Source organism: Narcine bancroftii, chromosome 1 (genome assembly GCF_036971445.1).
Source record: "Narcine bancroftii isolate sNarBan1 chromosome 1, sNarBan1.hap1, whole genome shotgun sequence".
Lineage (NCBI taxonomy): Eukaryota > Metazoa > Chordata > Chondrichthyes > Torpediniformes > Narcinidae > Narcine > Narcine bancroftii.
Genome location: NC_091469.1, coordinates 355656590 through 355683266, shown reverse-complemented (window position 1 = coordinate 355683266; position 26677 = coordinate 355656590). Strand labels below are relative to the sequence as shown.

The 26677-nt window shown below is 42.1% G+C and overlaps 1 protein-coding gene across 1 annotated transcript in view; it reads left to right on the top strand.

Moving 5' to 3' along the window:
• Window positions 1-9352: 9352 nt before the first annotated feature.
• The window catches only part of LOC138749851 (tyrosine-protein phosphatase non-receptor type 3-like), a 204083-nt gene continuing 186758 nt past the window's right edge, over window positions 9353-26677 (top strand). The window contains exon 1 of the mRNA XM_069911805.1: window positions 9353-9480. The gene's annotated coding sequence lies outside the window, so the exon portion shown is untranslated. The remainder of the gene's footprint in view (window positions 9481-26677) is intronic.

Here is a 26677-nt window from a genome sequence, read left to right as displayed (position 1 = left end):
AAACAGTCACAACTCAGCAGAATGAACAGCAACAGACTAAGCACCCAGCCCTGTGACGGTCTTGGAAATACTGCTTTCAATCCGGACTACCTGGAGTCTCCCCAACAGGAAGTCAAGAATCCAATTCCAGAGAGTGGTTTAGACACAGCAGCTCAACTTCTCTATCCTCTGCCTCCAGGTACATGTTGCCTTCTTTATCGACCCCATATTCATTCTCGTCATCCTTCTGTTCTTCACAAATGCAGAGAACACCTTGGGGTTCTTATTAATTCCACATCCAAGGCCTTCTCAAGCCTCCTTCGAGCTTTCCTAATTCCTTAAGCATATTCTTCTCATGAGCCCTTCCTGTTTCCTATATCTAATGTATGCTTCCTTCTTCCTCTTGACTAATTGCCTGACCTACTTCATAAACCACAGTTCCCTTTTTCTACCATCTTTCTCTTGACCCAGTGGAACAAACCTATCTTGCCTGCACATGTGGTCCCTAAACATTCTCCACATTACTTCTGTGCTTTTACCCTTAAGTCTGAAAAACATCACATCTTCAAGAACAGTTGCTTTCCTTCAGCTATCTGACTCTTGAACCTCCTCATGGTACACTAATCATGGACGCTCTGCACTGCAGCAAGTTGCTTTTTTCTGCACTCAGATTACTGTGAATATTTAAATCTTATGTATTTATTATATCTTTTAATTTAATTCAATAAGTTTACGGTTATAGTTTTTCTTTACAAGTACCTGTTCAGCTGCAATAAGCAAGAATTTAGCACCTAAGTACATTGTACAATGAGTATTATGATAAACTTATCATGATTATTAGTCTACAACCCAATGGTACTGTACGAATATTGATTTTAACAATTTCTGGTAACTGGGCCCCTATTATTCTTTTTTTACTTCTAATTTTCTCTCACCCACCTTTTTCCAACTACCCCTTCCCTAGCCCATTTCCCAATTCCGTTTCTTTCCCCCATCAATTCATCATGGTTCACAGACGTGACGGTCAAGTCCCAGTCCTGCTCCCCCGACCTGGAACATCTGGCGATCAAGTGCCACTCATTATACCTGCTAAGGGAGTTCACTGCCATCATTCTGGTTACAGTAAACATTCCACCCCAGGCTAATGTCAGGCTAGCACTGGAGGGACTGAGCACTGTAATTAACACCCATGAGATGGCACATCCTAAAGCCTTCCCCATCATTGTAGGGGACTTCAATCAGGCCAACCTGAAGAAGTCTCTGATAAACTACCACCAACGTGTCACATGCGAGACCAGGGGAGCCAACACACTCAACCACTGCTACAACACCATGAAGAATGCCTACTGAACCATAACATGACTGCACTTTGGCACATTGATCACTTGGCTGTACTTATGCTCCCAGTGTACAAGCAGAGGCCGAGGACCACAGCATCAGCTGTGATGCTTCATTACCTTCTATGCCCGCTTTGAGAAGAAGTATCAAACAGTACCTACTAGAATCCCTGCAATGGCTGAGGGCTCTGCGATATCTCTGAGGACAATGTCAGAACATTATTCAAGAGGGTGAATCCTCGCAAGGCGTCAGGCTCTGACGATGTACCTGGCAGGGTACTGAAAATCTGTGCCAACCAACTAGCCAGAGTGTTCATGGACATTTTCAACCTCTCATTACTCCAATCAGAGGTTCCCCTTCAAAAGTGCATCAATCATCCCAGTGCCCAAGAAGAGCAGGGTGAGATGCCTCAACGACTACCGCCCAGTAACATTAACTTCTACTGTGATGAAATGCTTCGAGAGGCTGGTCGTGGCCAGAATCAACCCATCCTAAGCAAAAATCTGGACCCACTGTAATTTGCCTATCATCATAATCGCTCCACAGCAGATGCAATATCGCTCGCTCTCCACTCAGCTTTGGATCACCTCGAAAACAGCAATTCATACATACAGCTGCTCTTCATCGACTATAGTTCAGCCTTCAATACCATTATTCCCTCATTGCTGGTCAAGAAGCTACAAATCTAGGCCTCTGTACCCTACTCTGCAACTGGATCCTTGACTTTCTCATTGGAAGACCACAGTCAGTATGAATGGGAAACAACGTGTCCTCCTCACTGATTATCAACACAGGTGCACCCCAAGGATGCGTGTTTTGCCCACTGCTCTCCTCATCATACATCCATGACTGTGTGGCCAGACACAATTCCAATGATATCTACAAATATGCTGATAACACCAAAGTTGTCAGCTGAATCACAAATGCTACTGAGGAAACGTACAGAAGGGAGATAGATCAGCTCTTTGAGTGGTGTCACACCAACAACCTTGTGCTCAAAGTTAGGAAAACCAAGGAGATAATTGTGGACTTTAGGAGGAAGTCAGGGGAACATGACCCGGTCTTCAGAGGGCTCAGTAGTAGACAGGGTCATGATTTTCAAATTCCTGAGTGTCAACATCTCCGAGGATCTGTCCTGGAGCCTCCATGTTGATGCAATCACAAAGAAGGCTCACCAGCGGATAAACATGTAGTCCTTGACTTATGACCGTAATTGGGACCAAAGGATCAGTCGTAACTTGGATTGGTCGCAAGTTGGGTTCTGTCTATGCGCATGTGCAGGTCTTAACCAGGTCACAAAATTCACTCTACTGTGCACGCCCAGACCAGGTCATGAGGTAATTTCTCAAAAACATTTTCAGCAACTGAAACTTTAAAGAAGATTCTCAACATACTCTATGTACCTGTACATTACAGAACCTTCAATGAAGATACACAATATATGAACTTCAAGCAACTACAGTAATACAGAATCTGTACATGTACTTATGCAGTACTTCTAAAACTGTAATAAATATGGACTCTACCTGTACTGAACAGTGGTTTTAATACAGTATTTCAACTTTAAATCGGAAGTCTCATTTCAACTTTAATCAGAAGTCTGAGGTAAAACAGGATTCTGTAGACACCGTGGTAAGTGAAAAAACACAAATGCTGGAGAAACTCAGCAGGTCAAACAGTGCCTTCATATGGCAAAGTAAAGATACATCACCAACATTTTGGGCTTGAGCCCTTCATCAAGGTGTGAGGGAATATGAAAGATGTCCAAACAATAGGGGTAAGGGGAGAGGGGGGGAGAACACCACAGGGTTGGGGGGGGGGGGGTGGTGAAGTCTAGGCTAGGTGGAGAGAGAAAGGGAGTAGGAACTGGAATAACTAGTTAAGGGGGGGTGGGGAAGGCAAGCTTATTAGTGGAATGCAATGAACTCAATGTCCATGCCCTGGGGTTGGAGGTTGCCCAGACAAAAATGAGGTGGTGTTCCTCCAATCAGAAGTCTCTTCATCCAAATTTGATCCCATCGCAGTACTTGTACTGGTACTCGGCTGTGATTCCTCAGTTTTCTTCTTTTTCATCATGGGTTGATGAAGGGCATTTTAAGAACATGCTGAACTTCGTTTGCACCATTTATTTCTTTTTTTCCATCATAAATTTGATGATGAGCTTAAAACGTCCTGAATTTGGCAATCAATCTTGGCATATCTTTCAACATTCTGGTTCATGCTTTCAAACTCAGCAAGGGCTTTATTCATTTGTGAAAATGGATTGGACAACCACTTAACAGTGAACCTCTTCTGTGGTTCCTCATCCTTTCTCTTCCTCTTTCCCTCCTCTGCAATGTGTTATTTTTCTAAATCGATTAAGTCCTCATTGGCTAATCCCTTTGATTCAAGCTCTAATAACTCTTCCACATCTTCAATATTGTAACTCTTCCACATCTTCAATATTGACTACCAATTCAAGATGCACTGCAAGCATCACAATGTTCTCTCTAATCTCATTTAGCACATTCTCCTCTTTCAAGCTTGAGACGTGTAGCGTTTGAGACATTTTTTCCCAAATTCCATTCATGCATCTTCCTGTAACATTCTCCAATGCTGCTGTGATGTTCTTGATATGACTAAGAATGCAGTAATTCTCGTAACAATGTTTTATCATTGACCATTGCTGCTACAGTTTATGCAAATGTTGAGTGATGGTAATAAAGTTGCAATCGCTCTTGGTCCAAAGGCTGAGAGTTAGATGTTGTGTTTGGTGGGAGAAATACCACGTTAACATTGGGATTAATGGCCGACATATGATGGGGATGTCCATGCACATTACCTAAGATTAATAAAATCTTTAAAGTGAAACTATTTTCTAAACAATATTGCCGAACCTTTGGAATGAAACAGATGAACTCATCCAGACTTTCAATGAACCTTTTGGCAGCTCTTTCATCAGCAATTGCTGCTTCACCTGAGACCCATATGATATGCAAGCTGTACCTTCTTTTAAATCTACTAAACCAGCCATTACTTGTGGTGAAGCTCCCAATGTACTCCTCCTCCACTCGCTTCTTCAATGCCTCGAAAAGTCTTCTAGCCTTTGTCTGAATCATCTTTAAATTCGGTGGCATGCATTTCTGAATCAGGTCTTCCAACCACACCATTAATAAATTCTCCATCTTGTGTTCTTCAAAACTTACAGATCCTCTTACATATTCTAGCGTATCCTCTCTGCATCCTTTAAAATCGTCGACAACTGTAGACTGCGTGCATATCATTGACCTTTCTACCTTAGTCATGATGGTTAATGGCTTTCACTTTTAACTCCAAAGTTATGGTTTTCCTTGGTCTCTTTGCAGCTCTATCAGCAGGGGATATGTTTTTCCTCTTACTTTCCATGTTTCTAGCATGCCTACAAAATGGAGATGGCGCTCATGGCCCAATACAGTACAGAAATGTATTGCGCTACATTGCATATGCGCAGACACGTTTTTAAAAAAAATTCAGTTGTGCGTGCGGGTTGTCCTAACTCCTGTAGGTCATAACTCAAGGATTTCACTTTGTGAGGTGTTTGAGTAGGTTCGGTATGTCACCAAAGGCTCTCAAAAACTTCTACAGATGGAGAGCATTCTGGCTGGTTGCATCACTGTCTGGTATAGATGCGCTAAATCTCAGCACAAGAAAAATACTCCGGAGGGTTGTTAACTCGGCCTGCGACAACACAGGCACCAGACTTCACTCCATTGAAGACATCTACATGAGGTGGTGTTTTAAAAAAGCAGCCTCTATCCTCAAAGACCCCCCCCACCACCCAGACCATGCTCTCTTCACTCTGCTACCATTGGGGGAAAAGATACAGGTGTCTAAAGATGAGCACTCAGCGACACAAGGACAGCTTCTTCCCCACTGCCATCAGATTCCTGATAAATGAACCGATGACACTGCCTTACTTTTTGTGTACTATTATTGTTATATTTATTGTTGTAAGATGGTTTATAATATGAACATTTTCACGATGATGCTGCCACAGAACACCGCATTTAATGACAATAAATTATGATTTCATCTGTCTATTATCTGGTTCCAATTATTTTTTTTAAACCCACGAGAATTCAGATTTATCTCTATCTGCTCCCTGCCACCATCATTTTGCTCTCCTATCTGTTTCTACGTCTCATCCATCAATCACTGTCTCTCAACTCTACCTCTCATCTTTCCTTACTCTGCTCCATTTGTCCATCATCCCTAACTTTACCGAGTTCCACCTGACACCTACCAGTCCCTGTCTTGCTCCTTGCTCTCACTTTTTTTTAAGCCATCTAGCTTCTCAGCTCTGATGCAGGGTCTCAATGCAAAACACTATCTCTATAGCTCCAGTTTCTGCATGGCCCATCGAATCCTCCAGAAATCAATTTTTGTTCCAGATTAAACTATCTCCATTCTCTCGTGTCTCTCTTCTTGACATTTCCTTCTTTTGTTTCAATATCTACCATCTTTCACAAACAAATACGAGTAGGAGCACAAAGCTGCAATCTGATACATGGTGAGATCACTCAGTTCAACCTATTGCATAAAAGTTTTGTTGTTTAGCATGAGCGCTGTCCTGTGTTGCTGTTTTTCAGGGTTACCACCTTATTTTTACGCATATCTAATCTGGTCCTGACATAAATACTGCACTCCTCCTTGTGCCAGAGTTACCTGGCATGATTGTAATAGCAGAATGAAGAACATGCCTGAACGTGGTTAGATTGTGGTGGAATACAATTCTTCTGCTGGTGGTCCTTGGTATTTCCTGGATGCTTGATTGTGTGCTTCCTGATCTGTTCTGAGTCTAGGCTATTTAACACAACACCACCTCACAGCCCAATGCAGATTGTTCTCACTGTCAAGAGTAGACTTTTGTCTACACGAGGAAACACTTTCTAATGTTGTCATGGGTAGATGCATCTGCAACAAATAGATTCAAAGTTCAGATTTATTGACAGAGATCATACATCACATTCAACCATGAGATTCTGTTTCCTGCGAGCCAGGCATAATTTCCACAAAAAAAACTGTACTCAAGGAAAGGGACACGTAGGAGAGAAATGTAAACAAGAAGGAAGTGCAAACAATGGTGCAATTCAGAAGATAAATATTCAATAATAAATAATGTGTAAAGGAAGAGTCCTTAAATAAATCTCTGATCGAGTCAGTTGTTTAGGAGTCTGATGTTAGAGCGGTAGCAACCTGGTTGTGCAAATCTTGTGCCACCTATGCCTTTTACCTGATGGCATTAGCGAGAACAGACCATGCCCTGGTTGGTGTGGATCCTTGATGATTGCTGCTGCTCCCTGATAGCGTAGATTTTCTTGATGGTGGGGAGAGTTTTGCTTGCGATGTTCTGAGCAGTGTCAACAAATTTTGTAGAGCTTTTCACCTAGAAGTATTGGTGGCCCCATACCAGGCCATAATTGGGGATGAAATCAAGTACCATAAAACTTTAAAACACAGAAGCTGGCCCCTTTGAGCATTTTTTTGCCTAGTCCCACTGACCTGCACCCAGTCCATAGCCCTATAAACCTCTCTCATCCATGAACCTGTCCAAATTCTTCTTAAATGTTAAAATTGAGCCTGCATTCACCACTTCAGGTAGCAGCTTCCACCATTCTCTTTGTGAAGAAGTTCCCCCTCATGTTTCCCCCTAAACATTTCCCCTTTCACCCTTCCCATGTCCTCTGGTTTGTATCTCACCTACCCTCAGTGGTGAAAAGCTTTTACTCTGTCTATTCCCCTCATAATTTTAAATACCTCTATCGAAACTCCCCTCATTCTTCTATGCTCCAGGGAATAAAGTTCTAACCTGCTTAACCTTTCCCTATAACTCAGTTCCTGAAGTCTGGGCAATGTCCTAGTAAATCTTTTCTGCACGCTTTCAATCTTATTGATATCATTCCTGTAGTTAGGTGACCAAAGCGGCACACAATACTCCAAATTTATCCTTACAAATGTCTTGCATATCATAACATCCCAACTCCTGTACTCAATAATGTGATTTATGAAGGCCAATATGCCAAAAGCTCTCTTTACAACCCTATACACCTATAACGCCACTTTCAGGGAATTATTTATCTGTATTTCCAGATAACTCTGTTCTACCGCATTCCTCAGTGACCTACCATTTACAAACGTTTCTTGGTTTGTCCTTCCAAAATGCAACACCTCATACTTGTCTGCATTAAATTCCATCTGCCATCTTTTAGCCCATTTTTCCAGCTGGTTCAGATCCCTCTCAAACTTTGAAAACATTCTTCGCTGTCTACAACGCCTCCAATTTATTACATTATCATCGAGATGACAAAAATAATGGTCCCAGGACCAATCCCGAGGTATAGAATTAGTCACAGGCCTCCAGTCTGAGAAGCAATCATCTATCAGTACTCTCTAGTGTCTGAACCTTCCTGACTAATCTCTCATGTTGGACCTCGTCATAGATTGCAAATTATTAAAGGACAAGGGCATAAGAGGAGTGGTGTTTTCAGGCAGTGGATGCACCTAAGTCAATGCCTCCATGTACCTGGATGACATTGCTGTCTTCACTGATGCAGCCGGGCAGCACATTTTCCATGACACATCTGTGGAAGTTTGCCAGGATGTCATATCAAACTCTGAAAACTCCCAGGAAAGTGGAGGCATTGATATGCTTTTTTCATGATGACATTAGTGTATTTGGCTAGAGAAAGGATGATTTTCTGGTTTTTGTGTCAAGAACTAGAATTCACAGTCTCAGGGCATGAGCAAAGATATTTTCTAAAGATGTAAAGCAGGGGTGTCAAACTCAAATTCACGGAGGGCCAAAATTAAAAACTTGGACTAAGTCGAGGGCCGAACTAAATATTTATTGAAAATTTTCAACAACATCTGCATGTTTTCTCTTCTTTCAACATATGTAATGTTAAACTTTTTCTTATTAAAATAAATGTTTAATAATAGTTTTGGATAAACTCTTTCATTGTCATTGTCATTGGCCCATTTCCTTTAGCGTTCTGAAACCGTGCACATGACGAGTCAATGAGGGATGATTAAAGCAGTGGTCTTCAAACTTTTTACCAGATGTAAACAGCGTCTTCATTGTTGAGGTCTTTCATGGCTTGTTTCAGCATCATGCTGAAGAAGATAGTAAAGAGGGTTGGTGCGAGGATGTAGCCTTGCTTCATGCCGTTGTCAATGGAAAAGGGTTCAGAGAGCTCATTGCTGTATCTGACTAGGTATTAGTCTATTAAGGAGAATCCTAGCGAAGATTTTGCCTGCAATGGAGAGCAGCGTGACTCCCCTGTAGTTTGAGCAGTCTGATTTCTCGCCTTTGTTTTTGTACAGGGTGATGATGATGGCATCACGAAGGTCCTGAGGCAGCTTTCCTTGGTCCCAGCAGAGCATGAAAAACTCATGCAGAATCCCCCCAGAGGTCTGGAAGGCTGGCGGGAAAGCTCTGCATACTAAACTGCATGAATTTTTCATGCTCCGCTGGGACCAAGGAAAGCTTCCTCAGGACCTTTATCATTATCACCCTGTACAAAAACATTTAAGTTCTAACAGTGCATAAAATACATAAAAATGATTTAAGATAGCTGTTGAGAAGGGGACTTGAAAAATCCATGTGATTCACTTTGAAATTTGAACATATGTACTGGGCTACAAAATAAATATCCCAACTTGGAAATTTGATAAAGCAAGTAATGAATTCAGGAAAGAGGTAAACTGTTCGAAAGGTCTAACCTGTCATTTATTTTACATTTGAGATCGTGGTGAGACCATTGAGACACATTTTTGACGAGATTAGGGGAAAAAACCCGACAATTTAAACACGAGCCACTGCCGAGAGAAAGGTTTGTGGAAGACAAAGGGTCACAAAATTACCTGTGTCCTGCTGTTCCCCGCACCTCCAATGAGACGTCGCGGCGCCACACCTCCGCACGCATGCGCCCTCAGCTTGCTGTGGGTGCGGCCGCTGATGATGGGGCGGAGCCGTGCGCTCCCGAGGGTTGATGGGAGTGACAGCGGGTGGGGAGGGGAGTGACGTTGCACACCTGCTGCCGAGCTTGACCATGGGAGTTGCAGGAGTGGCGCGGCACGGATAGAGAGGAGGAAGGGGAGCACCGACCGCGGTTGGCAAGGGGCAGCGGCTCCTTGAATGTTTAGGTACGGAGTTCAAGGCTGGGTCAGGGTGAGCTGCCGTCGCTCAGTTGAGGGGCGGCGAGCGGCGGTTCCTTGACTTCGGGAGTGCGTGGTCAAAGTCCAGGGGGAGGAGGTGAAGGGGGATGCGGTGCGCGCGCAGCGTCGGGGAAGGGCAGAAAAGAGCCAAGGAGGTGAGGCGAAGCCGAAAGCAGCTCGTTGGTGATAGCGCAATGGGCTAATGCCCAAGAACAGCGTTAACAGGCAGCAATCGGAGGTGGTTCATCCAAGCTCGAAATCTGATTTTTTTTTGGTTGTTTTGTTCAAGATCAATCTCGGTATGTTTTAGACGAACCGATCCGAATCAAACTCTGAGCCGCGTGCAAAGTGTGATTTGAAACGTCTTGGATCTAAAATCGCATGAATTCTCTTTTGAGTTGCGAGATGTGGGGAAAGGGGATGGAAGTGAGCGAACGAGCCAGCTCACAGACAGAGAGAAAGAGTGAAACGATTATCTTCAGAAATGAAGACACTTTGGCCATAGTGATCGTTTAAAAAGTGGAACGTGGCTTGTATGACATTTAGTTTGCCTCTTATGGGTTGTTTGAAGATACATTCTTTTACCCATTTGAAAATGTCGATGAACATGCAAAGTTATTGATTGTCTTGATTAGAAAACATTTAGCTTTCTGAATATTTGCCACACTAGATAGAGTAATAACTTCCTGCTGTCCCCCGTGTACAATATGTTACGTTTATATTCCTTTTACTTGCCCGAAAAGGACAAAAAGAGCTCTGGACAATCAACGAAGTTGGCTTTCTTTGCCCCATGGTGTCTGCGCAATACTTTGTATTAGGCTTTGAGTAGAGAAAAAATCCCAAATAGTGATTCTGATCCATATTGAAAAGTAATTTGGTTAAATGACTAGAATTGTTAAACATGAGGTAGTTTTTAAAAAAATCTCCCTAAATGATGAAAGAAGTGATGGAGGTTAGTTTCTTTATGTTCACATACTAAATGATGGCACAGTGCTGTTTCTGGAGACATTCTTAAAGAGCTTGTGTTCAAGAATAGATTTGATGGGTTCAAAGAGAGTCAAGGCTGGACATGTATAATGAACAAACGGTGGTCCTTATTTACGCATTGGGAAATTCACAAAAAGGGCACACACTTCGACGATCATACACACCACGCAGACGTGGTATACTGAGAAACAAGGACGTAACTTCTTCAGCACCCACAGGCACAGGATACCACATAACTAAATGAGTACATGCACACGAGCCTGATCTCCAGGGTCACCGCTGCTTGGGATCTGGGATGGGCCCATTGCAATCGGCTCACCAGAGCTGCCAATGGCTCGCAGTCTAGTTTGGCGATGGTCACAACTAATGAGCACAAACACAGCAATAATACACAAATAACTACACATTGGGTGTGAATAAATCACTGCAAAACATTCTCAACATCCGATTGGGAATGCAAGAGTTAAACAGACATTACCCACCAACCCTCTCTATCCCTAATAGGCTCAGCATCCTTACAAACAGAAAACAAATTACAATTAACAAATGAATCTGGTCTCCAGCATTGCCCACAGGTCAGGCCTATTGCATTTAGCCCTCCAGAGCTGCCCCAGTGCTGCAGCCTGGAGTTCAGTGATGGTCTCCATGCAGCAGCAAGAACCATGAGAGAGACTGCACCTGCTCGGCTTTTTCCAATGCAAGACCCATCCACATAACCTGCGAGGACTAATCGTGTCATCCTCACCTGTGGGCAGATGATGTGACTTCTGACTTGGCTCCAGTGGGGAGGTCACATGACCCTCTGCAATCCACATTCCAACCAGATTCCAGACAAAGAGGCCACACAATCCACATTACAGCTTTGCAAATGGAATCATATTTGTGGCAAACTCCAACTACCTTGTTTTCCTTTGATTAATTGTATTACCTTTGTGCTTTTTCTTGGAGATAACCTCACCAACCTCCAAGACATCCTATGCACTTGACTGTGTGAAAGGATAAACAATTCCTGACTGGCATACTTTGCTCCAAAAATATTGAACAGCCATACAACAGTGGTAATATAACATTTATCACTACGTTACACTTTGACGTATCTTTTAATTCTGACAAAGCTATAGAAGTCTCCTCTAATGCCATATCTTTAAAAGTAGTACTTGTATGACAATTAAACCAACTTGAATTTTTCTCCTTTCATTTATCAACATGCACTAATATCACTTTATAGAACGTAGAACTTAGAAACCTACAGCATAGTACAAGCCCTTTGGCCCACAGGTTTGTGCCATCTTAATAACTTATTCCAACAACTATCTAGAATTTTCCGAGTTCATATTCCTCCATTTTTCTCAGTTCTAATTAACTAATAATCTCTTAAATGATCCTGTTGTACCTGCCTCCACCACTGTTGCCGGCAGTGCATTCCATGCACCCACCACTCCCTTGTATCTCCCTCTATTGACTCTCAAGCACCATAAAACTGCCCCCTTGTGTTAACTATTTCAACCCTGGGGAAAAGACCTCTGGCCTCTTATTATTTTATACACCCCTATCAGATCATCACTTATCCTCTGTTGCCCTAAGGTAAAAGAACATGTACATTCAACCTATCCTCATAAGGCATGCTCTCCAATCCAGACAGCATCCTTGTAAACTTCCTCTGCACCCTCTGTTAAGCATTCACATCCTTCCTGAAGTGAGATGACCAGAACTGTACATTGTATTCCAAGTAAGGGCTAACTTGAGTCTTGTATGGATATCTACAACATCACATAATGGCTTTTGAACTCTTTCAAGGTTCAAGATACCTTTATTGTCATGTAATAAAACAGGTGTAATATTATGCAAAATTGGGTTTATTCTGCATTAAGGCAGAAAGATTTGTCAACAGCAGAAATTGCTGGCACCTCAGAGAAAAGGAAGCAAAAGAAAGTCTGTGAGTGTCCATGGATTCACCTACAGTGCTGCCACAGCCTCTGCAGTAACACAGACTCCAATCCAAACCAGAGGCAACCTGAGCTCCAAATCTGAACCTCCAACATAATCAGGAAGCATTCAGCACCCTTGGCACCTCATTGCTTTGCTGTTCTGATACCTGATACACTTTCAGTTAGTATTCAGCAATTTGGAGCACTGTGTGAGTCCTTTGACCACAGTCGCCTATAGCCCACAGCCTGGCCTCAAGTCACCAACATCCCACTACTTCTGTGTTCTTCAGCCATAGAGTCCCTCACTGGTCTGCTGTCGTGGTCGCTGTTATGTGGATCATCTCCTCTGTTTCTCCTTCTCAAACAGTGGGTTTCTCCCTGTTTTCTAGTGCCCTGCACCAGTCTTCTACTTTCCTGAAGTCTATAATCCCTCAATTCTGTTGCCAAATTTGAGTGCCACCATCTTGGGCCCAGACTGTGCAGTCGCAGGATTTTAAAATGACCCACAGTCAGCTCCTTTAACAGGCTCTTTAAAGCCAGTATGGAGCCATTCATAGTTGGATTAGGCAGTAGAACCTGGAGGAGTGTTGTGTGTCCACTCCCTGCTTTCTGCTGGTCCATGCCAGCACTACCATTGTAGGAGCTTCTAAGGCTAATGAAGTCAAACACTCTTGGTCTTCTTAACAACAATTGTTGATTATTTCATACCCCAAACCTCTGAATTTGCAGCCTTTTTTGTATTTCTCCCTTTGCCATACCTTCCTCTAAGGCAGGAATGGCCAAACTGGTGCATTAGATGATTAGAAGTGGCGCTAAGAAGAAGGCATGTTTGCAGAGGTGGCCAACCTTTAAATATAGATGTACAACACAGATGCAGGCCATTTCGACCCATGTGTCCATGCTGCCCAATTAACTTCATGGCTGAAATGAACTGTCACTGTGCTGTATGTCTAAGTTAAAAAGTGAAAATGGTGGACACCCCTAAGGGTGACACGATAAGTGTAGGAGGCAAGATTAGCATAGACAGAGACCCGACTTTTTTGTCCCGCCTCACCAGAGCCATCTGCTGCCCCGCCAGCACCACCGCCTACACTACCCCCAACATACAACAAACAAACACAAACCTCTTTCTTCTCTGCTCCATTCATCCTTCCTCCTCCTGTTCACTTTCAGCTTATTAAAATGCCGAAGCCAAATATAACATGATGGCTGCCGAGGCCCACTCTCACAATATCTCCTTGTCGCTGTTTATTTTGACACCCTTCTCTAAGATCGCTTTTTTCCAATATCTTGCACTTTTCATAATTTTGGGACAAGTAGAGAGGAAACATTTTACCCCTTCTTCCACCACCCCCCCCCCCCCAGCCTTTTCCAGTTTCCATTATGAAATATTTCTGTTAGCATGACCCCTGCTTCTTTCACTGTTATTCCCAATTATTGTCATTTTATTTTGATTAATTTAGAGCCATTTCTTGTTCATATTTTAATAAAATTTATGGAAGAGATGCTTTAAACTTGGATGATCACATTTGAAAAAGTGAGCTAAAACTTTTAGAGGAAGTAGTCAAGTAACTATACTGTACTTTCCCTCTCCTTTGATTCCCTTTACATTCTTTATGATGTTAATTTCTTTCCTAATGTCATCTTGATTTGGCATTGATTTAAAAAAAATTTATGCATGACACTTTTCAGCATCTCTGTTAGACTTTGTTTTTTCTGAATTTTATCTTCTACATTTAGGTGGGCAACCTACGGGCCATAATCTCGATCCAGCCAGTGATTTAAATTTATCTGGCCTAAGAGGCCTCCAGATCCATCCCACAGTCTAAATTTATTTGTAATGCCCAGAGGACCCCAAAACCCAGCTGCATTAGAAATTGACCAAGACAAGTGGTAACTTTAAAAAAAAAGTTGCTTTTAATTATCTTTAAACATGAAAAAAGGATCAAACTTTAACTTATCATTATTAACTTAACCTAACAACCCCCTTCTAATTCTAGGTACATGTGTATGTAATGTGTGTATGTTCATAAAAATTCTTTGATTCACAGTCCAATCTCACTTCTCATTCCTCCAAGTTCACTGGTTGCAGGCAATTCTTATACTGTGCACAGAATTTAACATTTATGAATTTCACCAGGCTTTTGTGCTTAAAAGGCAAATGGTTACCGCTCAGGAAGGTTCTTGTCAGTTTTCAGAGAGAGATTTGTTGATCGTTGGACACCAACTGATTCCTTCCGATCAGTCACGTCAGTGTCTTGCCGAAGAAATTTGCCCCATTAAGGTTCACCAGGTGATAACCTCTTTCTTTCAGGTCACCACAGAGTTCCTGTTTGTTTCCCTTATTTCATGTGAAACATGAAATCTTGTATGGACCACAAGGGCTTTGAACAGGCTGAACTAAGAACTCACAGCCCATCTTCAAAATGGGGTTTTTCGACAAGCTTGCCAGCTTGTCATGTTCGATTTCCAGCTGCTGAACTGTAGAACTGCATATTCATTCTCTCTCTCTCTCTCTCTCTCTCTCTCTCTCTCTCTCTCTCTCTCCCCTCTCTGCAGCCTGTCCAATTAACAACTACTTGTGAAATCCTTTAGGAATATTTCAAAGTTTGTGCAAAGCCACCCGGATCCTGAACTGTCTGGCTTGAGCAGAGCTCCAGCATTTTAAATGAGATCTGTTTTGAAGTGTTTGTATCTGTATGTGACCTAAACTAAAAAACATGCCACAATTTATCTCCTTTAAAACACATATACATCTCTCTCTCTCTATAAAATAAAACTTAATCTGCCACAGTATGACAACTTCACCACCCCCTCCTCCATGCAAATAGAGTGAAGGTTTTGCCGCTCAGACCATCACTGGCTCTAAATTAATCACTGTGAATATGAGTGTCACTGGTCAGTAGTCATTTAGGCAGGTTACCATACTCGTCTTGGCACAGGTACGATTGAAGCCTGTTTGAAACAGGTGGGTACTATGCCCTGCTGGAGTGAGATGTTGATGATGTCCATGAATACATTAAGTTGGTCAACCCAGATTTTCAGGAAGTGGCCAGGTACTCTGTCCAGACTGGATGCTTTCCTTGAATTCACTTTCCTGAAGGCAGCCTGTACATTATTCTTGGATACTGTGGATAATCATTAAGGGATATTGGGGTATGCAGTATCTATTCCTTGTTCTGGTGGTCAAATTGAACCTAGAAGATATTGAGCTACCATATTTGAATACATGAACCAGAAAGTAATTCTTTAGTTATGAAGTACTTAAGAATGGCCTGAAAATTTGTATGACTGAGTTCTTCAATTCTTTTCAGTTTTGCTTTGAAGACTTTTTCTAGTCTGCTGGTGGTGACATATAATTCAGGAATAATGACCGTCACAACTAATGTGATCATGGGTGTTTTGCTCGTACATATAATCAGACTGCTCAAACTACAGGGGAATCACGTTGCTCTCCATTGCAGGCAAAATCTTCGCTAGGATTCTACTAAATAGAATAATACCTAGTGTCGCCGAGAATATTCTCCCAGAATCACAGTGCGGCTTTCGCGCAAACAGAGGAACTACTGACATGGTCTTTGCCCTCAGACAGCTCCAAGAAAAGTGCAGAGAACAAAACAAAGGACTCTACATCACCTTTGTTGACCTCACCAAAGCCTTCGACACCATGAGCAGGAAAGGGCTTTGGCAAATACTAGAGCGCATCGGATGTCCCCCAAAGTTCCTCAACATGATTATCCAACTGCACGAAAACCAACAAGGTCGGGTCAGATACAGCAATGAGCTCTCTGAACCCTTCTCCATTAACAATGGCGTTAAGTAAGGCTGTGTTCTCGCACCAACCCTCTTTTCAATCTTCTTCAGCATGATGCTGAACCAAGCCATGAAAGACCCCAACAATGAAGACGCTGTTTACATCCGGTACCGCACGGATGGCAGTCTCTTCAATCTGAGGCGCCTGCAAGCTCACACCAAGACACAAGAGAAACTTGTCCGTGAACTACTCTTTGCAGACGACGCCGCTTTAGTTGCCCATTCAGAGCCAGCTCTTCAGCGCTTGACGTCCTGCTTTGCGGAAACTGCCAAAATGTTTGGCCTGGAAGTCAGCCTGAAGAAAACTGAGGTCCTCCATCAGCCAGCTCCCCACCATGACTACCAGCCCCCCCACATCTCCATCGGGCACACAAAACTCAAAATGGTCAACCAGTTTACCTATCTCGGCTGCACCATTTCATCAGATGCAAGGATCGACAACGAGATAGACAACAGACTCGCCAAGGCAAATAGCGCCTTTGGAAGACTACACAAAAGAGTCTGGAAAAACAACCAACTGAAAAACCTCACAAAGATAAGCGTATACAGAGCCGTTGTCATACCCACACTCCTGTTCGGCTCCGAATCATGGGTCCTCTACCGGCACCACCTACGGCTCCTAGAACGCTTCCACCAGCGTTGTCTCCGCTCCATCCTCAACATCCATTGGAGCGCTTTCATCCCTAACGTCGAAGTACTCGAGATGGCAGAGGTCGACAGCATCGAGTCCACGCTGCTGAAGATCCAGCTGCGCTGGATGGGTCACGTCTCCAGAATAGAGGACCATCGCCTTCCCAAGATCGTGTTATATGGCGAGCTCTCCACTGGCCACCGTGACAGAGGTGCACCAAAGAAAAGGTACAAGGACTGCCTAAAGAAATCTCTTGGTGCCTGCCACATTGACCACCGCCAGTGGGCTGATGACGCCTCAAACCGTGCATCTTGGCGCCTCACAGTTTGGCGGGCAGCAACCTCCTTTGAAGAAGACCGCAGAGCCCACCTCACTGACAAAAGGCAAAGGAGGAAAAACCCAACCCCAACCAACCAATTTTCCCCTGCAACCTCTGCAACCGTGTCTGCCTGTCCCGCATCGGACTTGTCAGCCACAAACGAGCCTGCAGCTGACGTGGACTTTTTACCCCCTCCATAAATCTTCGTCCGCGAAGCCAAGCCAAAGAGAAGAGATAATCTACGGTTTTGTGGTTTTTAGTATATTGTATGTCATGTAAGCTTTTAGTAGTGTTGGGTAGAGAAGGTAGGGTTGTATGGAGGCAGTTGGAAAGGAAATGGAGAACTGCTGGTATGCATATAAATTACTTTTCCACCATCACATCTCACAATGATGCACAGAAGTGGCAGCAAATGAAATATACTGCTTGCAAAGTTGGAGTGCTGACATTTGGGTTTAACTCGTGTAGTTTCTGGTGTTCAATTTTGATTTATTATTTTAAAACGCTGAGCATTGTCCAATGCCCCTAATTTGAGAAAGTGAGAGGCCAGCACAGTTGGCATAACGGTTAGCACAATGCCTTTACAGCACCAGTGATCGGGACTAGACTTGAGTTCGAATCCTGTGCTGTCTGCAAGGAATTTATACGTTCTACCTGTGTCTCCGTGAGTTTGCTCCAGTTTCCTCCCATCCTTCAAAACGTGTCGGGAGTGAACGTTTAACGTGGTGTAAATTGGACAGCGTGGACTCAGGGCTGAATTAGCCTGTTACAGTGCTGTATGTCTAAATTTAAAAAGGTTTTTAAAAATTTCATTAAAAATAGGCCTATTCAGGCCTATTTATGATATACACACACTGGATAATGACTCCAGTAAGATCATGGCTAACATAATTAATCTGGAGGAAATAAGGTCTTGATTGTTTGTCCAGAATTTGTGGTAATAGTGCATCATCCATGCTCAAAACTAATGAAAATATTATCAAGTCTTCCCTGGGGAAAGTTGATGAAGGAAGTAATCCCAGTTGTCTGTACCAACAGAGCATTCCATGGCTTAAATGCCATAATGTTGGGGGGGTGGGGACATAGTGCAGGTTGAGTACATCTTGCCTTCTGTTGAGAAAAGTTGACATCTTCATCAAGCTGTGCTCTCTGTCAAAAATGTGGAATCTTTCTGTTCTGATATTGATGCATTCAATCTAATGAATTGTTACTTTTTCTTCAGTAAGTTGTTTAAAATATGTTAGTTAGTTGCATCAACTAAAACAGTCCAAAATAAAGGATGTATGGAAATCAAGGGTCAAGATTGCCTGGGCTGTGTCACTTTGTCAGCAAAAGGAAGACTGAAGCCCAGCTTATGTCCCTTTATTTAAGAAGATAGCAGGGATAAGCCAGGAAACTTCAGGATGGCGAGCCTTGGGTCACCAGTTAGAAAGTTTTTGAAAGGGTGTCTGAGAGACTGGACTTGTTTGTATGTGGAAAGGCAAGAACTATTCAAGCATCGTCCATGTGGCTTTGTGTGTGGGAAATCATGTCTCACAAATTTAAGGGTTTTTTTGAGTGGGCAACAAAGAGATTGATAAGGACAGGGTGGTAAACGGTGCTTACACGGACTTGAACAAAACCTTTAATGAATCCCACGTGATAGGCTGATCTGAGAATTAGAACACATGGGATCCAGGGTGAGCTGGCTAATTTGATACAAAATTTGTTTTTTTTTTGCAGGAGGCAAGGTTAGTTGTGAAGGTTTTCTTTATTGAAGGCTTGTGTCCTTGGTGTGCTACAGGGATCGATGCTCAGTTCTCTTGGTTTGTCATTTGAATTAAGTATTTGGATGAACAGGTAACAGTCCCAAGGTAATGACAGTGTTCTATTAATGAGGACTGTTTGTAACACAAACTGGAACAAAAGCAGTAAGTGGCAGATCATTTCAGAAACAGCTGTGGTGGAAGAGTGAGCAGGCATTAGAAGAGTGGTTGCCAGCCAGTATCACTGACTCAGTGAGTTTGCTTACTGCAGATCAACTCAACCCCAAATCAATACAACTTGGTGTTGGCACTGTGGAGAGGAAGCACTCAGGGCAGCACGGTTGGCATAGCAGTTAGCGCAACGCCTTTACAGCGTCAGCGATATAGCGATAGGGACCAGGGTTAGAATCCCATATTGCCTATAAGGAGTTTGTATGTTCTTCCAGTGTCTGTTTAGGTTTTCCCACCATTCAAAAACCTACTAGGGTATAAGTAAATTGGGCGGTACAGGTTCGTTGGGTGAAATGGCCTGTTACAGTGCTGTATGTTAAAAATTTAAATGTAAATGTGGAAGATATAACAAAAGATGTCTCCACAGCCAGCAAATTTAATCCTATTAATCATGCCTGTGTCCTAAACACTTGTTCATTTGTATAGACTGTCAGAAAATTGGGTGTTTGTAACCTGGCAGGTCCTAGACATGCAAGCTTGTAGAAGACACCAAAATAAATATAGTGGGCAGTGAGGAAGGTTGTCTAAAGTAACAATGGATCTAGATTAACTCGAAAAGTGGACAAAGGAATGGCAGGTGGAATTTAACACAGTGAATGGTAGGGCCCAGGAAAATGTTGTTGAACAAATAGTCCTGAAGTTACAAGTATATAGTTCCCTGAAAGTGGCAACATGGGTAGACAAAGTAAGTGAAGGCACACTATTCCATGCTTGTCTTCCGCTGAGATACTTATGTACTAGAGTTGGAATGTTGAGTTATGAGGAGTGATTTGGATAGGCTGATGGCTGAAGTGACATGATAGAGATATAAAATTGAGAGGCATGGATACGATAGATAGCCATGGTTTGTTTTCCCTCAGTTTGTCTAAAACTAGGTGGTATAAGTTTAAGGTAGAAATGGGAAATTTAGTTGGTATCTGGAATGAGCTCTCAGTGGAGATGATGAAGGTAGCAACAGTACCAACGTTTGGGAGGAATCTGAATAGATTCTTGAATGAGCAATGCATGGAGAAATAGGTAATCCTCACAAATAGGATTTAATGGTCATTTGGTCACTTGGGCATGGTAAGCTAATGCCCATTTCATGCTATATTTCATGCAAATGTATTTAAAATGCCATCAGCCCCAGGTGAGGTGCCGCAGGATTGGAGGGTAACTTGAATTGTTCTGTTGCTTTTAAAAAAAAAAATCCGGACAACCCAGGTATTATAGGCCGAAAAGCCAATCTTCAGTAGTGGGTAAGTTTTTGGATGTACAAGCATTTGGATAGTCAAGGACTGATTAGGGATAGTCAACATGACTTTGTGTGTGGGTAGGTTGTGTTTAACAAATCTTAGTTTATTGAGGAGCTTATAACAGGAAAGTAGATGAAAGAAAGGCTGTGGATGTAGTCAACGAGGATTTTAAGGCCTTTCACTATGTCCTACATGGGAGGTTAGTCAGGAAGGTAGTGAGATAGTAGATTGGGTTTCTACTATCAGAGAGTGGAAATGGATGATTCCCTCTCCAACAGGTGGCTTGTGACTAGTGGTGTGCCTAAAAAACAAGTGCTGGGTCCATGGTTGTTTTCAATGTTTATTAATTATAATCTGGTAAATTGGATCAGCAAGTTTTCAGATGACACAAAGATTGGACAGAGAGGAAGGCTTTGAAAGCTTGCAGAGGTAGCTGGACATGCTGGAGAAATGGGCTGTAAAATTGCAGATTTGAGGTGTGAGGTGTTGCATTTTGGAAGGACAAACCAAGGTAGGACATGCACGATAAATGGCAGGGCACTGAGGGGTGTGGTCGAACAGAGGAATCTGAGAATACAGATACATAATTCACTGAAAGTGGAGTCACAGGTGGATAGGGTTGTAGAGAGCTTTTGACACGTTGGCCTTCATAAAATAAAATATTGAATATAGGAGTTGGGATGTTGTGGTAAAGTTGTATGAGAAATTGGTGAGGCCAAATTTGGAGTATTCTGTGCAGTTTTGGTCACTTAACTTCAGGAAAGATATCAATTAGCTTGAAAGAGTGCAGAGAAAATTTACAAGGATATTACCAGGACTTCAGGAACTGAGTTACAGAGAAAAGTTAAACAGGTTAGGATTTTATTCCTTGGAGGATAGAAGAAAGAGTAAGGGAAGATTTGATGGAAGAAAACAAAATTATGAAGGGTGTAGATAGAGTAAATAAATGGGCTTTATGAGGTTAGGTGAGATACAAACCAAAGGATGTGGGTTAAAGGTGAAAGGGGAAACATTCAAGGGGAACAATAGGTGGAATTTCTTTATCACAGAGATTGCTGGGAATGTGGAACAAGCTGCTAGCTGATTTTATAAAAAAATTGGACATTTACATGGATGGGAGAGATACAAAGGGATATGAACTAGGCACCGTTTAGTGGTACTGGGTGGAATAATAGTTTGGCACAGACTAGAAGGGCTTGTTTCTGTACTGTACAGTTCTATGGTTTCCTAGGTTCGGCCTAGTTGTGTTAATTCAGTACACCATTGTTATGCTTGTTCTTTTAAGATGAATGATTTTACGTAGGTTTAACACTTAACCAACTTTATTTACCTTGAGATGCTTCAACCGACTTCCAGCCACAATCCCCATCATGTATCACTTCTGGTTTCAACAGAACTGCATTCATTTCATGCTGGGAAATGTTTTTTTTTAAATATGCAATAACACATCTTTTCCTTTTGTATAAAAAAAAACAAAATTACAAACACAATACTATGTCTACATAACAAAAGTATCTCACTTAGCAGGTTTCAATCAGTCTCTGAGGTGGTTAAAAGTCCTTTTTGGCCTGGTATGTGTTTTCGCCGGTGTACTGCTTGCATTTGCTCGTTAGTATTTGAATCTTTCTTTGACATCTGAACCACATGTTCCTTTTCTACATGTGCTGGACTCTTGTGTACTATGATTGGAGCTTGAGGTCATAGATCCACACGGTTCCTTCTCAGAGATGTCCCTCCCTCTGTCTGGTAGGAATGTGGATCTATTTTCCCTTGAACATATCCTGGCAAAGCCCATGTCCCAGAATTGTGATCTTGGATGTGCACTGGAACTCCAGGCTTCTGCAGTCATTATGATACTGTTTCTGTTTTACTTTATCTTCCACTTTAGCCTGTTTAACCTTTGGGCATCAGCAGATTTTCACGCATTGGAAGGTTGGTCTGTGTGTATCGACCCATCAGCATTTGAGCTAGAGAAAGGTAATTCTGTGGTGGTGCACTTCTGTAAATCATTAGACTTCTGTAGAAATCCTCTCATCCATCATGCACTTTCTTTGTGAGGCTCTTCACCTTCTTGACAGAACTTTCTGCTAGGTCATTAGACTTTGGGTGATATGGGCTTGATGTTGCATGCCAAAAGTTTTGGCAAAAGACTCAAATTCACGGCTTGAAAATTGTGGACCAGTGTCTGATACTACTTACAAGGAACTCCATGCCACACAAACACACTTTTCACTTTGCTAGATGTTGACTGCAGTGTTGTTACCTCTGGGGAATTGGAAAAATAGTGTGTTACTACTATATGATTCTTCCCAATACATTCTAACATATCTACATCAACTTTCAAGTATGGCCTGTCTGGTACAGGGTGTGGTGTAAGCAGTTCTGTAAGGCATATTTTGTATGAAGCACTGGTCTGGCTTGTATCTTGGTTCATTCTTGGCCAGTATATCACCTCTCAAGCTCTACGATTGCATTTTTTCTCACCAAGATGTCCTTCGCGTATCTCCTGGAGAATTTGCTTGCGTTGCAACACTGGAATCATAAACCTGTTCCCTTTGAAGACTATATGTTTCACAACTGACAGTTCATCTCTATATGCCCAATAAACCTGAATACCCATTGAATAGTCATTCTTAGATGACAGCCATCCTTTCTGTATTGTATCTTTGATCTCTTTCATTGTTTCATCGGTCTCTGTTGCTTTTCTGATCTGCTCTGATCCATCCCAGGATACTGGAAGTGAGGTGATAATCATGTCAACATTGGCATATATCTCTGCATTAACCTCTAGTCGCTCTTTTCTTTCTGGTCAACAGCGTGAGACAGTTAATCAGCAAATATGTATTTTCCTGGCATGTAGATAATTTTCCCATTGTAGTTCTGCAGCCTTATCAACATGCACTCAGTGGCGGGTTAACTGAAGCCTAGGAGCCCAGAAGGTGAGGGGGGCGCCTGTCAAACAACAATAGAAATAAGAAATACAACAATAGGAATGTTACTTTCATGATGCCAAAGGGATCTAAGCCACAATATTAAAAATATTTTAAAATTGCAACAATTTGTAATTTTCAACGCTACTGTCGATTGGCTTTCACGATTCACTGAAATAAAAAAAAACAACGGACCTGCTCAGAACGGCAGCAGTGGCTCAGTGTGGGATCACTGGCTGTCTTTGTTACCCATAATCCCCCATGCAACTGGAACCTCTCTGCCAGTGCCAGGGAAATACGCATGCCTGTGAAGAATAATGAGGTTAAAGCACACATGCACGCACACAAATTAAACCACATTCTGCAATGCATCACAAATAAATATAAACACACAAGGGGCTGGTTTTGTAAATAAACACAAACTTGTAAATGGAATACAAGATTTAAAATTAATCAATCTGTTCCGGACTGCTGGAGACCTCCATCTTGCTTGGTTGGTTTTGACTCAGTCAGGAATCAATAGTGAAATCACACTCACAAATCCAGAGCCATGAGTAATTAGATTCCTAAAATACTCCCATTCATTTCTATACAAGAGGGTAAGAGTTCTATGTAAACAAGACGCTTTATCAATTATCCAAGCTTTTTTTTAAAAAACCTTATTTTGCCAAGTTGTATCATTTCCTCACGCTGGCTACTTGCAATGAAATAGTCAGTGTACACACACCAAAGTAGGGATGACTTGTCACATCCCAGGAAAAGAGAAGAGAACATTTGAAGCACTCCTCCCCAAATAAAGCTTTTTGGAATTAAATCTTTTCAAAGCACTCAGGCCCCAAAATCAGTTGGAAGCAAATCTGTATTAAAATTTATATGACTAGCATTTTTAAAAAAAATCATGCTTTCAAAATTACTAATCAAATGTTGAAGTTAAAATATAAATGTATAGTTTCACGCTATAATAATGCTCAGTTACCATGGCCATTATATTAATAAAAACTGCCTTACCGAGATGTGATACATACAAACGAACAGGTAACACTGAACATAAAATTAACAAATTAAAGAATTAATTTCACATTCAGTTGTGCCTTGGAAGGATAGGGATCAAGAGCAGGAAAATGGGATTACCCCAGAAGACCATATTGCATTAATTAGTTGGGCTAAAGAACCTATACCAAGCTGTTTAATTTTATTCACATTCCATCCAGTATGTCTTGTACCCAGTGGCACTATTCCCAAAGTTCACGACATCCAATAATCACTGCACCCAGTAGTGCATAGCACTCAGTGACAGATCATTTGTTCCCAATGTGCACCATTAAATTTATTTTCCCATGGTGGGTTGACAGTGTAAGCATTGTGGATAAGAGAACTATGTTAGAAGGTGCTCCACTGTTGGCTTCTGGATGAACTGATGGAGGCAGGATTTTTCTCCATGTCAGATGTATTTTGATCAGTGGTTTTCAGCCTTTATTTTTCCACTCGTGTACTACCTTAAATAATTCCTTACTAACCACAAAGCATCCTTTTCGATGTCACGGGTACTCTGTGGTTAGTAAGGGATTATTTAAGGTGGTATGTGAGTGGAAAAATGTTGAGTTAGATAAGCTCTTGAAATAAAATGAGATGAGATGGAAGATCGTACAGACGTCATCTTCAGACAGCACAAATATGGCAGGCTGAAGGATCTTCCATGCATCGCAGTTTGCGTTGAGGATCCTCTGTGCTTCCACTGGCAGGTGGGGGGGGGTGGGGTATGCAGTCTGGGTTCAGAGGTTCTTGGCTTGTCACAGTGGATCTGAGTGGAGAGGCTGACGAGCCGTGGATCAAAGTGAGGAGCAAATGGGTGGGCAGGGAGAGGGAACATGGGCAGTCCAACTGCCTGGGAAAAGCTGGAGGGCCTTGTGGCTCAGACAGCATCCACAGGGAACAATGACATAAATAGGAGAGCAGGGAGTATACATTTAGAATTAATTCACCCATTCTCTCCAAAATGAACAGTGAAATTCACAATACTAACCCAAAAGAATGGTAAAGCATAGAACAGCTTTAAAGATTGAAACTGATGCAACATAAATATGATATTGACAAAAATCCTCTTAATTGATTGGGTTATTCTATCAAATCTGATATACATCCACACAAACTCTTATGATGAGAGCAGATATAAGCTTCAATTTAAATCACTGAATCTTCAATTTAAAACACACGTGTTGGAACGATAACCGATTTAAAAGTCATTTATCCCCTCCTTAGTTTCTTCCAAAATTAAATTTACCACCACAATGAACTGATTTGTCCTTGGGTTTACAGAGTCTGGAAAATTTTCACTTGATCAGCTGTAGTATGTGCAACTCAAAGTGAGTGTGTGAAAGAGAGAGTTGGAAGGAGGTGAGTTGAGGCATGGCTTGTGAATCTTCCCTCCCCCATCATGACACTGACCCTGGGTGGCTTTACTAAAGCTCAGCCTGGGGCACGGGTGGTAGTTAATCTGCTGCTGCATGAACAGTACACGGTGGTTTATGGACTCTCTTCACCAAATATTATATTGATGGAACCTTTCACATACACAAGTGCCGGCAAGAAGCTCTTTCTCTATCTATGCATATATGGTGTCTGCATTTGTTAAAGCCCTTGATGCATAAGCCACAGGTTGCCATATGTCCTTATACTGCTGCAATAGTAATTCTCCATGGCCATGTCAGAATGTATCAGTCAAGATCCTGGTGTGTCTGGTCAGAGCATAAAAGTTTAGTGCAGGCTCTTCTGTTCAGACTTTTTTGAGAACCTGGAAGCATTCTTCTTGCTTGTGCGACCATATCCACTCGTTTTTCTCCTCAAAGAATGATCTAAGTGGTGCTGACACAGTCAACCGACAAGGGATGAACTTTGCCAGGTAAGTCACCATCTTCAAGATGTGTCTCACCTCCTGTTTTTAGCCTCACAAAGTTCTCAATGGGTGATTGTCTTTCTTGGATTATGCTTCACTCCCTGTTCAAATATGATGTATATGAAGGTCAGTGTCTTTATGCTAAACTCACATTTCATTTTAATTTCAAATTGATATTCTGTGTCATGTCAAGCACTTGCCTTAGTCACATATATTCATTTTTGGTGGATCCCCATACAATGTCATCCATCATGGTCTCAACTTCAGGTATAATTTCAAAGTTCACGTGGATCATTTTGTGGTAGACTTCTGGTGCGGAGAAGATCCCATATGGTAACTGAAGAAAGCGGTATCTTGTGGAGTATTAACCTGTCTCTAACCTGCCTCATTGAGCTTCATCTCCCAAAGCCTCAATGACATGTCGAGCTTGCTAAACCACTTGGCACTTGCAAACCAGGACATGATTTCCTCCC